Genomic DNA, 12,339 nt, shown 5'->3' with positions numbered 1-12,339 from the left:
TGGGTTCTCTTCCCAGTTCCATCATTTGCTTGTAGTGTGAACTTAGGCAAGTCACTTTAATTCTTGTGCCTCCTCATCTGGAAAATGGGAATATAGCAACTTTTCTTTCTCCTTAGACTCAGCTCTGTGATGGATAGGTACTATATCTGATCTGATCATTTAATATTTTCACCAGCATCTAGCAAAGTGCTTGGCACATAATACGTGCGTAATAAATACCGTTACTGTTAATTTCATTTGACTTTTTCTCCAAAGCATATCCATCTACATCATCAGTAATTACCCTCACATGCTTTTTATTTGAAAAATTCTAGGGCAATGCATATTTATTCCTCAACATCCATGAGGAGGGAGCAGGAAGTGCTAATATCCCTGTTTGACAGGTAACAGAAATGACTCAAAGATATTAAGTTATTAGCATAAGGAATAGATCATTTGAAACAAAAGCACAAGATCTTATTTTCTTGACTCAGGATTAAAATACTGCATTGTAAAAAAAAAAAAAAAAGACATGGAATCCATTATTTCAGCTATGGAACTATAAGAGTGCAAGGATTAACCCTTGTGATTGAGCCCTGCTCAAACCATGGGGTTCTTAACTCTGATAGATTTCAAAGATGCTAGGTCCTGTTGAAGATTGAGGGACTTAGTAGATACTTTGGATATCTACCCACCACCCTCCCTCATGTCAGTGTACACTCTCTCTCTTTCTCTCCCGCTCATACACTTCATTCCTATCAAGTCTTGCTTTTGCTTTCCAGCTGCCGACTTTTTGCACACAAACTTTTCCTTTCTAGGAGCTTCATCCCACTTCAAATGCAACAGACCACAGCTCTTCCCATCTTCAAAGCCATCCTAAATTTTCATCTCCAAGAGCCTTCTGTGATTCATCTCTCTAGTCTCCCAGGGTTATAGTCACCTCTAACTTCCCCCCTCAGCCCTTCGGCACCACCTAAGTGCTGGTTTCTCACGACTAACCACAGCACTTACGTTTACAGCTTGCATGACCTATTACTGAAGCACTAACTCAAATGATTATCCCCTTACCTTTTTTCCTTCTCTGTATATTATTTTAATTTCTGTCTCACCCCCCAATTAGATTTTTAAACTTCTTTAGTGCAGGGCTCTCCCAAGTTCTTGGAACAGTGCTGTACATGAAGTAGGCACTCAAATGTTATTGACTTGTTCCAGCACTCTGTTTTTAGCACTCTTTCGAGATAGCAATGGAGTTGGTCTTCGTTTAGAAGATGGTGCTTTGGGGATTAAATTTTAATGCCAGAGTGACTGCAATGTTCTTTCACTTTTGAGACACCTTGCAAAGCTTGCCTTTTTTTCTCCTTTCTTTAAGGTATTTGAATGAGGAGATGGATTTAACAGATAATGGAGAGTGTTGCTGCCTTTAGGCACAACCCTCCAGGGTTCAAACAGTCTGTCCTGCCTGCAGGGCCCCATGCTGCAATCTTGGGGATGGGTCTACCAGCAGCACAGCATTTTCAGCCCAGAGCAAGGAAATAGCCTGCAGCCAATGCGGAAAGGGGCAGGCTCTGAATTGGATCTTTTTTTTTTTTTTTGCTCCTGTGGACACTTTTTTATGGTATTAATCACATTATTTACCAGGTACTCTACTAAACGTTGTGGTAGATCCAAGGTAATCATGTTGGACAACGTCTGTGTCCCACATGAGGCTCACAGTCCTAATCCCCATTGTACAGATGAGGTAGCTGAGGGACAGAGAAGTGAAGTGACTTGCCCAGGGTCACACAGCAGACACGTGGCCGAGCCGGGATTAGAACCCAGGTCCTTTTGACTCCCAGTCCTAGGCTCTATCCTCTAAGCTGTGGTACTTGGGTGTCTGAGGATGAGGGAGGGAATGTGGAAGAGGTGGGAGGTGGGGTCAGATGTTTGTATTTATGAGGTGTGTGTGGTGGGTGGGTATCTGAGGGATGTTTGTGTCTTTCTGCCTCTTTCTTTGCCTCTCACTCCCTTTGATCTCAATTTGTGCCTCTCTTCCTCCCCTGCATTTTTCTCTCCCCACGATTGTGTACCGCTCTTCCTGCCATATGGAGTAATGCATTAGAGTGCTAATCGTTTAAAAAATAACATAATAGTTTAAAAGAATGGCCCTCTTACCATTGTATAACCATATAAGTATCTCATCAATAACCCTAGTTTTGACAAGCCTGACTCACAGTATATGTCATGTAAAAATACCGTTCCCCTTGTTCATTAGGGAGCCTTCTCATGCCACTGCCTTCCTTCACAGTTCCTCTAAAGTCAGGCTGTATCATGGTAGGTACCGAGGAAGAAATGTTTGCTCCAATCCTTCCTAAGGCAGAGCCCACTGGGACTTGTGGAATTGTTCTGCAGGCATAAAGTGCATTAGGTAAATTTCCATTTGCTACTCTTTCTCTATATTTCAGGGTAAAGCCTGGTTAGTTGCTATCAATCAAGCACATTTATTGATTGAACTCTTAACTATGGGCAGAGCACTGTATTAAGTACTTGGGAGAATGCAACAGATCCCTGTCCTCAAGGAATTATAGTCTAGAAAAGGAGAATGATACAAAAGTAAATGCCAGGTGGGAGGAAGCTATAGACTAGAAAGCTTTGTACCTAAGTTCAGCAGGGTTGTTTGAGTACCCAGTGCTCAGGTGAGGCAGAAGTGCTGAAGCAGTGATATTGAAAGAGAAATGAAAGGTTAGTCAGGGAAGGCTTTCTGGAGGTGTGATTTCAAAGGACCTTGAGGATAAGGAGAGCAGTGCTCCATTGGATGTGAAGAGGGAGGGTGTTCCAAACAGGAAGGAGGATAAGAGCATGAGGTTTATGGTTGGAGAGGAGGCACAGGCAGTCAGTTGATTTGAGAGGAACAAAGTATATGAATTGAGGTGAAATGGGAGAAAAAGATAGTTGGAAGGAGGGATTGAGTGCCTTGAAACCAGTGGCTTGGATTTCTGCTTGATGCAGAGAGGAATTGGCAGCCTTTGGGGGTTTCAGAGGAGTGGGGAGACATGCACAGAAAGGGGTTTTAGGAAAGTGATCTGGGCAGCCGAGTGAAGTTTGGAGCGATTGTAGGGGCCATCTGCAAGGAGGTTGATGGAGTACTCAAGTTGGGAAATGACAAGTGCCTCGACCGGCACAGTGTGGTGGCAGCTTGGTTGGAAAAGACGAGGCAGTTTCTGGTGATGTTGTGAAGGAATAACCTACAGGATTTGGTGATAGATGGAATAGTGGTGGAAAGAGAGGGAGGGGTTGAGCTTAATGCATAGATTCTGAGGGGTGTGTAGGATGACAATTGTGATGGGAAAGTTAGGTGGGAGGAGTGGATTTGTGAGCTCATTTCTGGACATGTTGAGCTGAGATTCTGGCCAGACATCCATATAGAGATGTTCTTGGGGCGGGAGATAATAATAATTGTGGTATTTGTTAAGTGCTTGTAAGTGCTAAGTACAGTGGAAAGAACACAGGTTTGGGAGTCAGAGGACGCGGGTTCTAACCCCAGCTCTGCCACTTGTCAGCTGTGTTACTTCTCTGTGCCTTAGTTACCTCATCTGTAAAATGGGGATTAAGACTGTGAGCCCCACATGGGACAACCTGATAACCTTGTATCTATCCCAGCACTTAGAACAGTGCTCAGCACATAGTAAGTGCTTATCAAATACCATCATCATCATTATTATTATTACTTGTCTGCTGTGTGACATTGGGCAAGCCTCTTAACTTCTCTGGGCCTCAGTTACCTCATCTGTAAAATGGGGATTAAGACTGTGAGCCCCTTGTGGGACAACCTGATTACCTTGTATCTACCGCAGCACTTAGAACAGTGTTTGGCACATAGTAAGCGCTTAACAAATATCATAATTATTATTGTGTGCCCAGCACTGTACTAAGTGCTGCTGAGTTCCTGTCCCATGTGGGGCTCACAGTTTCAATCCCCCTTTTACAGATGAGGTAACCTAGGCAAAGAGGAGTGAGCTGACTTGCCCAAGGTCACACAGCAGACAAGTGGTGAACGGGGATTAGAACCCATGACCTTCTGACTCCCAGGACCGTTCTTTATTCATTTCACCATGCTGCTCCTCCTATGTAAGTTTGGAGAGAAGGACAGAGACTGGGGCTGGAGAGGTAGATATGGGAAACTAGTTAAAGCCTTGAGACTTGATGGGCTCTCAAAGGAGTGAATGCAGATTGGGAGGAACGGGGATTTTCTAAGTGGTGGGTTTCTGTGTAGATCTTACTCCCTTAATACGTTAAAAAGGTACTGGAGTGTTGTTTTTTGTCCTGGTGAAACAAGTGATTGAGCAAAAATAATTGAATGGCAGAATGGCATTCTAGAAATTGGGAAGAGGAAATTCACATTCATCATTCTCCAGTTTTTGACTTGAAGAAGTGTGCTTTATTGTGAAGTAAATGTATCTTTACTCAGTAGAGTTGAACTAGGAGCCATTACTGTTTATAAGCTAAGATATGCATGCATACCTCTTTTGGAAATGCGTATTACCAACTCGATAGAATATAAATGTTCAGAAGAAATTGTGAGTTGGCATCCAGTTCTATATTTATTATTATCTTGATGGATTGTCACACTGTTAATGCACATGTATTAATATGGTTTTGATACATAGAATTTTGTGACCGATAGTGCATCTATATTCAAATATTCCGTTTGTATATCATTTAAAAATAAGCAGGAAGGGAAGATAAGCAGTATTATGTATCGAAGAACACCCATTCTACGTTTTTAAACAAGTTTTCTAACTGCAGCTGTATATTTTAGACTTTCGTGACTTTAGTAGAAAATGCCCAGAGCAGAGTGAAACTTAGGTATGTTCCAAGCTGCCTAGCTCCGGATATTTTCCCTAAATAAATATGAAAAATGAATTCCCTGATTTAGAGGTAGTGGAAAGTGCCCTGGACTAAGTAATCAGAAGCCTGGATCGATCACCAATTGAGCAAAGTGCTTAATTTCTCTGTGCCTTATTTTCTCTGTTTATGAAATGGGAGTATTAGTATCTATCACCTAGCTGGCTTTCAGAATGCTTTTACTGAGTGCCCATGGAGTACATAATAGAGAATAATAATAATAATTTTAAAAATAATAATTGCGGTTTTTGTTAAGTACTTACTAAGAGCCAAGGACTGTACTAAGTGCTTGGGGTAGAGGCAAGGTAATCAGGTCCCGAGCATGGCTCACAATCTAAGTAGGAGGGAGAAGAGGTATTTTTGCATATGAGGGAACTGAGGCATAGAGAAGCTAAGTGATTTGCTCAGCGTCACACAACAAGCAGTTGGAAGAGCCAAGATTAGAATCCACGTCCTCTGGCTCTCAGGCCTGTGCTCTTTCCCCTAAGCCATGCTTCAAGGAGTTGACAGCATAATAGGAGAGATGTGTCACATGTATAATCAATGTAAGAAAAGCAGCACAACTGCAATAAACTTAAACAGCCCTGCAGAGTATGATCTGGTTGTGAGCACAGGGTAGAAGGGCCTGTCCCATGCACTGTTTTTTCTCAATCACACCTGCCCACAAAATAAAATTCATTCTCAATAGTGTCATCTTCAAACCTAGACCAGGTCTTGAGTAGACCACACTGGTAATTAATTTTTAAATTCATTTCCCATTCAAGGGGTGAGACTGTTTTTTTGTGTGTCTTCAAGGTCGATTGAAGCACTTCCTATGAGCACTGTATCAAGTACAAGGATAGGTCTCAATGAACAGTTCAGACCCACTCTCTGTTCACCAAGAGTTCACATTTACTTGGGGGAGGTTAGACACGGATAAATAGAAAGTAGATGTACCCAGTGGAAACTCTTAAAAACCCAGAATTCAGAAATTAAGGCTATCGTATATGAAACGAGACCATAGAAAGGAGATGCTGTGTAGCCTCACTTTTCCAGTCCACTGGTAAGAATGATTCGACATCCTGCCGGAAGCTCTGATCCGCCTGAAGAAGGCAGGGCTGGTTTTCCACGGAGGTGGTCTGGAGTTGGGAGCTGCTCCAGGTAGCCCTGCCGAGGCCCGGGATAGTAGTGGAGACTTGGGACACATGGGACTTGCTACCAGAGGCTCCCAAACACGGTTCTCCTCTCTGCCCTTCCTCACCTGCTATCTCATCCCTGGGCTTCTGACCCACTTCCTCCATCTTCCTCCACCACCTTTAACGTCTGCCCCTTTCCTCCTTTTCTCCTCTATTGCTCAGATCTCCCACAAGCCTAACCCTAATCCCCAACATCCTGCCTTTGGAAACAATACCTGGACCATCCAATCCTTTCACCCATTTATCGCCCCTTCCACCTCTAAACCTAATTAACACCCCAACCTGTTGGCATTGCCTTACCTGCTGTGCCCCTCCTCCCCCCTTGGTCTTATTTCTCTTCCCTTTCCCCATGGCCTGACTTGTTGGGAGCTTTCACACCATAAAATAGGGAATTTGTATACTAAAAAGTTAAGGAAAAATGAACTTTGAGGTTGTCCAGAAGAAAGAAATTAAACAAAATTCTGTGGTTCATTGTTCCTGAACTTTTCATTTCAAAACCTTCGGTCGTTTCATAATCTGGAACATGCTAAGGTCTACAAATCATGGCTAAATTCAGTGCAAAGAAAATTTTGCTTATAACCTTTTGGTAAACAATGAAAATAGGGATTTATTTTATCCTAGAAATAGTTTAATTTGTGTTTTTTCACAGAAACATAATTCATAGTGTCTCCTTGATCATCTAGTCCAACACTTAAGTACCTTATTTGTTCTTAAACACTGCAGCTTTTTTAAAAAATAAAATTTGTAATAATAGTGGCATTTATTAAGCTCTTAGTATGTGCAAAGCACTGTTCTAAGTGCTGGGGAGGTTACAAGGTGATCAGGTTGTTCCATGGGGGGCTCACAATCTTAATCCCCATTTTACAGATGAGGTAACAGGCACAGAGAAGTTAAGTGACCTGCCCAAAGTCACACAGCTGACAATTGGCAGAGCCGGGATTCGAAACCATGAACTCTGACTCCAAAGCCTGTGCTCTTTCCACTGAGCCACGCTGATACAAACCTTCTGGTGGAACTATTTAAGATATTTATGTAGCAGTTGATCATTTTTGAAACATGAAGAACTGATTTTTATCAAAAAACAATTCCATAGAGGAAGTGGTTGGATAATTTTCAGTAGTAATGCCCTAGTTATTTTGTCTTAATGGTTGTCCTTAGGACATTTCTCGTGGAGGAAACCGCAAAATAGCTAAAATCTCCACTCTTTAGTTTTCAAACAACAGTATTTGATCAGGTTGCCTGAATCTGTTTATTTGTTGTTACAGTTCTGTTCTATACCTTTTTGAGCAGAATTCAAAAGGCCACAATGCTGCTTAATATTGTATATTAAGGATGTAACATGAGTTACAAATGTGCTAGCTCAGCACTGGATATGGCCAAGGGACTGTATTGTGACTGTAGGTTATACATTTGTATCCTCTTGACTCTCCTGAAGTCTTCAAATTCTCCATTTTATTCTCCCCAACTCCTCTGCATTTAGGTACTTGCAAAGACACTCATAGCACTTGTGGATATATTGGTTTAAATGCTCAGCTACTTCAGAGCTTATTTATTCACCTCCATCTCTCCATTCTCCTCCTAAATTATGTTGCATCTTTCTCCCCTGCTACATTCTAAACTCTTTGAGGGCAGGCATTTTGCTCTTTACCCCTATTCTAGTAGTGTTAATAGTAATAGTATTTACTGAGGGAGTACTATGTGCAGAGTACTGTATTTTCCCAAGCGTTTAGTATAGTGCTCTGCAGACAGTAGGTGTTCATGCATTATTGTTGACTGACTTGTAGTATTGCATTGTACTGTCTCAAGCATGTACAATGCTTGGGTAATCAGGTTGTCCCAACGTGAGGCTCACAGTTTTAATCCCCATTTTACCCAGATGAGGTAACTGAGGCACAGAGAAGTTAAGTGGTTTGCCCAAGGTCACACAGCAGACAAGAGGCAGAGCCAGAATTAGAACCCATGTCCTCTGACTCCCAAGCCCGCACTCTTTCCACTAAGCCACAGTGCTTCTCACAGTACAGTGCTCTGGACACAGTAAGTGCTTAATAAATACCATTAATTCATGATAGCATTTTATGATAGCATTTCTTAAGTGCTTACTATGTGCAAAGCACTGTTCTAAGCGCTGGGGAGGTTACAAGGTAATCAGGTTGTCCCACGGGGGGCTCACAGTGTTAATCCCTATTTTACAGATGGGGTAACTGAGGCACAGAGAAGTAAGTGACTTGCCCAAAGTCACACAGCTGGCAATTGGCAGAGCCGGGGTTTTTACCCACGACTTCTGACGCCAAAGCCTGTACTCTTTCCACTGAGCCATGCTGCTTCTCTAATTGATTGATAGTAAAAAATGTGTCATTGTGTGATAGTTGTATTAATAGTCTTCCTTCTTTATGGGTCAGAATGATAATTATTATGATCTTGGTTAATCACTTTCTATGGGCCAAGCCCTCTGCTAAGCACTGGGGTGGACACCAGACAATCAGATTGGCTATGTTCGCTGTACCACGTGGACCTCACAGTCTTAGGGGGGGATGTGAGGTATGTTATCCCCATTTTGCAGATCAGTACACTGAGATACAGAGAAGTGAAGCAACTTGCCCAAGGTCTCTCAGTTGGCAAGGGGCAGACCTGGGGTTAGAACCCAGGTGTCTTGATTCCCAGTCCTCTGCTCTTTTGCTGCTTCCAGTAGCCTTTCAATTGCAGCAAATTTAGCATGCGAAAGTCATGTAGTTTAGCAGCCCTTAGCTCAGTTGTGGATTATTTTACAATAACAAAGGGTTTTTAAAAAATAATAATGATAATTGTGGTATTTGTTAGGCACTTATTATGTGCCAAACAGCACACTAAGCAATAGGGTAGATATAAGATAGGTCAGACACAGTTCCTGTCCCACATGGGGCTCACTGTCTAAGATTGAGGGAGAAATGCAAATGCATCTGTTTCCTGGGTTTCGGTGCAAAAACAAAGATAAGCATTACGTTATTTTATCCTCAGAAGAATGGAATGTTTCTGGCGGCTTTTCTTTAGTGGTCGGATGGTTAATTCCTTGCAGTTGCAGTTCACCCAAGTAATTGCCACTTTCTCCTTGCACTAATTTTCAGTAATTTGGTCTTTCCTCAAACATGGTTATAGGTCTTGTCAGCTCATCAATTAGGCAATCCCTTCAGGTATACTTGAGGCCTGGTGCTGCAAAAACTTCAGTGTCAGCTTGTCAGAAACCAGGTCTGAGCCTGACTCCTTCCACCCCTTAGGGTATCTGGGCAGGTCACCCACTCCCTTGCTGAGGAAAAATATGCAGCCTCTGAAACTCCTTTAACAACTCTAGAAAAGCTTTCCCAAACCAAAAGCCTTAGGCCCAGGGCAAAAAAAAGGGGGGGAATCAACACCCCTCCCTTGAATCTTGACAGATGGGAACTTGATACCCATCCCTGTTAGCTGGCTTAACATCTCCCACCTTCCCCTGCCCCTCAACACTCCTGCCAAGATAGGGAGGTTGAGGAAGGTGGCACTCTCGGTGTTGGGAGCCTCTGACTTCCCAGACATCCTTGGAGCAGAAGACCTCTCTCCTCTTGCACATCTCTCTGTGGTCTGCAAGATCCCGGGCTGTCTGTGGTCCCCCTTCCCTCCAGCTTTTCCACTGACCTCCTTTCTGTGAGTGTCCCTGGTTTTAGAACAGGACTGCTTTAAGGAAGAAGTGTGGAAGGGAACTTCACTGGGGATCCAGATCCTCGGATAGCTCAGGTTGCCATCTGCCATGTTTACCCCCACTCCAGGGGAGCCCCTTCATTCTTCTGTCCGTGCCCCTTGTTGCCTCCTGGGGTTGAAAGAAAGCTTCCAACCACCCCACATCCCTGACACACAAGCTCTCCCAACACTTCCACTAGTGGTTCTGCTGTTCAGGTCCGCTCTGTGTCTGACCTGGCTTTTAGTCCCCTCAAGAGCTCAGGCCATTGTTCTGTTTCAGACACAAATGTCAGGCTGGTGCTCTCAGCTTGAAGCAGAGCCAGCCAGGTTGGTTGGCAGTATCCACTTAAACTCTGTCAGAATTTTTTTTAATGGTATTTAAGTGCTTAGTCTGCACAAAGCACTATACTAAGAGCTGGGGTAGGTAGAAGCTCATCAGGTTGGACACAATCCATGTCCCAAGTGGGGCTCACAGTCTTAGAAGCAGCATGGCGTAGTAGACAGAGCACAGGCCTGGGAGTTAGAAGGTCGTGGGTTCTAATCCTGGCTCCTCCACTTGCCTGCTGTGACCTTGGGCAAGTCACTTCACTTCTCTGTGCCTCAGTTACCTCATCTGTGAAATGGGGTTTAAAACTGTGAGCCCCATGTGGGACAGGGACTGTGTTCAACCTGATCATTTTATATCTACCCCAGCGCTTAGTACAATGCCTGGAACATAATAAGTGATTAACACATACCATAATTATTATTGTTGCTATTACTAGTAGTAGTAAGAGTAATAATAATAATCCCCATTTTACAGGTAACAGTCACAGAGAAGTGAAATGACTTGCCCAAGGTCACACAGCAGACAAGGGGCAGAGCCAGGATTAGAACCCAGGTCCTTCTGGCTCCCAGGCCTGTGCTCTATCCACTAAGCCAATTGTGTTGGTTTGGTCAATGCAGATTCCAGTCAAGAACTATTTTCTCTTGCCCTATGCAGACATAGCCAGTAAGGCATTCTTTACCCTGCTGTGAAAGGGACTCACCTCCAAAGGCTTTTGAAAGGATGGGAGACATGTGGTCCTCTGTAATTATGGAGGGTATAAACCTGCCCTTAAGAACTCAGGTGAACAATTGTGGAGCAATGAATGGGAATAAGTATTTTTTATCAAATAATAATAATATAACAGTATTTAAATACTATAAACCATGCATTGTACTTAACACTGGAGTAGATGCAAAACAACTGGGATGGATACTGTCCTCGTTCCACATGGGACTCACAGTCGAAGAGAACAGGTATTGACTCCCCATTTTACTGTTGAGGAACCGAGGCACCGAGAAGTGAAGTGATTTTTCCCAAAGTCACAACAGAGGCAAGTGGGAGAGCCGGGTTTAGACTCGAAGCCCATGTTCTTTCCACTGTCACACTGCTTCCTCCTGCCTTCTTCGTGTCTGAAAGACCACCATTCTCGCCACATTCGGATCTTTACTAAAGTTACATATCCTCCAAAAGGCCTTCCTTGAATAAGCTCCTTCTGCATGGGCTCTGTACTTGGATCTGTACCCTTTAAGGATGTGGTATTTACCCAACTCTCAACCCCACAACATTTCTGTACATATCTGTAACTTATATTAATGTCTGCTACCCAAGCAAGCTAGACCATAATCTCCATGTGTGCAGAAAACATGTGTAACAACTCTATTGTATTATACTCTCCCAAACACGTAGTACAGTGCTCTGTACATATAAGCACCCAATAAATAACAGTAGTCGATCAATAATAGGCAAAGCAAACCTTTGCTTCTCTACATCGTTTATTGTTCTTGCTATTCTTTGGTAAAAAGTGGCTCTTCCTAGTTGTCATAAAATCAGACACCTTTTTTAGGCCTCACAATATTGTCAGGTAATATCTGGCAGTAGCTCAGTGTTTTGAGTGCTGTCATAATCTTCATGTGCTAGAAATTCTACAAAATTCACAGTCTGATATTTCCCATGTCTAGCTGCTTTGACTGCTTCATACATTTCCAGTTGATATATGCCAATAGATGGCATTGCCACGATTCTAAGTTTGTGTGTTCCAGTATTATGATACCTTGGGATTGCTGGATTGTCATCTATTCAGTTAAAAGTACACCCTTATTATGTAACTATGCAATTATTTATGCAGTTTATGCTCTTGAAAATCTGGTTGAAGTATTTCTGTGGTTTTTCTGAAGTTATTTTTCCTTGTCCTCTTTTTATTCATTGAGTAAGAAGTTCCATTTTCTGTGCAACTATCTATTACCGCAGTTATTTTCACATCACACTGTCCTAGAAGATGAACTGTGTGTGCAATTCTGGTATTTAGTCTGCTTGAGTGTTTGTTCTCTTTTCAATAAACTGTTCAAAGTTATCAACAACAGTATTATTGTACTCAGGTTAGGATGTACTTCCTGGACATAATATTATATGTCCTAAATGAGGCAGAAGTTGTCACCATCTCTCACATTTTAAGGCAATGCCAAAGTGAGTCAGTTTGTTTATTTTGGGGGGGTTTGTTTTTTTCTGGTATATGTTAAGCACTTACTACATGCCAGGAACTGTACTAAGCCCTGGAGTAGATAAAGCTAATGAAGTTGAACACAGTCCGTGTCC

The 12,339-nt window shown here is 42.7% G+C and overlaps 1 protein-coding gene across 5 annotated transcripts in view; it reads left to right on the top strand.

Moving 5' to 3' along the window:
* KIF16B (kinesin family member 16B) overlaps window positions 1-12,339 on the top strand; it is a 215,270-nt gene that overhangs the window by 145,571 nt on the left and 57,360 nt on the right. The gene's annotated exons all lie outside the window — the stretch shown is intronic.

Source organism: Tachyglossus aculeatus, chromosome 9, assembly GCF_015852505.1.
Source record: "Tachyglossus aculeatus isolate mTacAcu1 chromosome 9, mTacAcu1.pri, whole genome shotgun sequence".
In the NCBI taxonomy this organism is placed as follows: domain Eukaryota; kingdom Metazoa; phylum Chordata; class Mammalia; order Monotremata; family Tachyglossidae; genus Tachyglossus; species Tachyglossus aculeatus.
The sequence above is the reverse complement of the archived record's forward strand: the minus strand, read 5'-3'. Positions and strand labels throughout refer to the sequence as shown.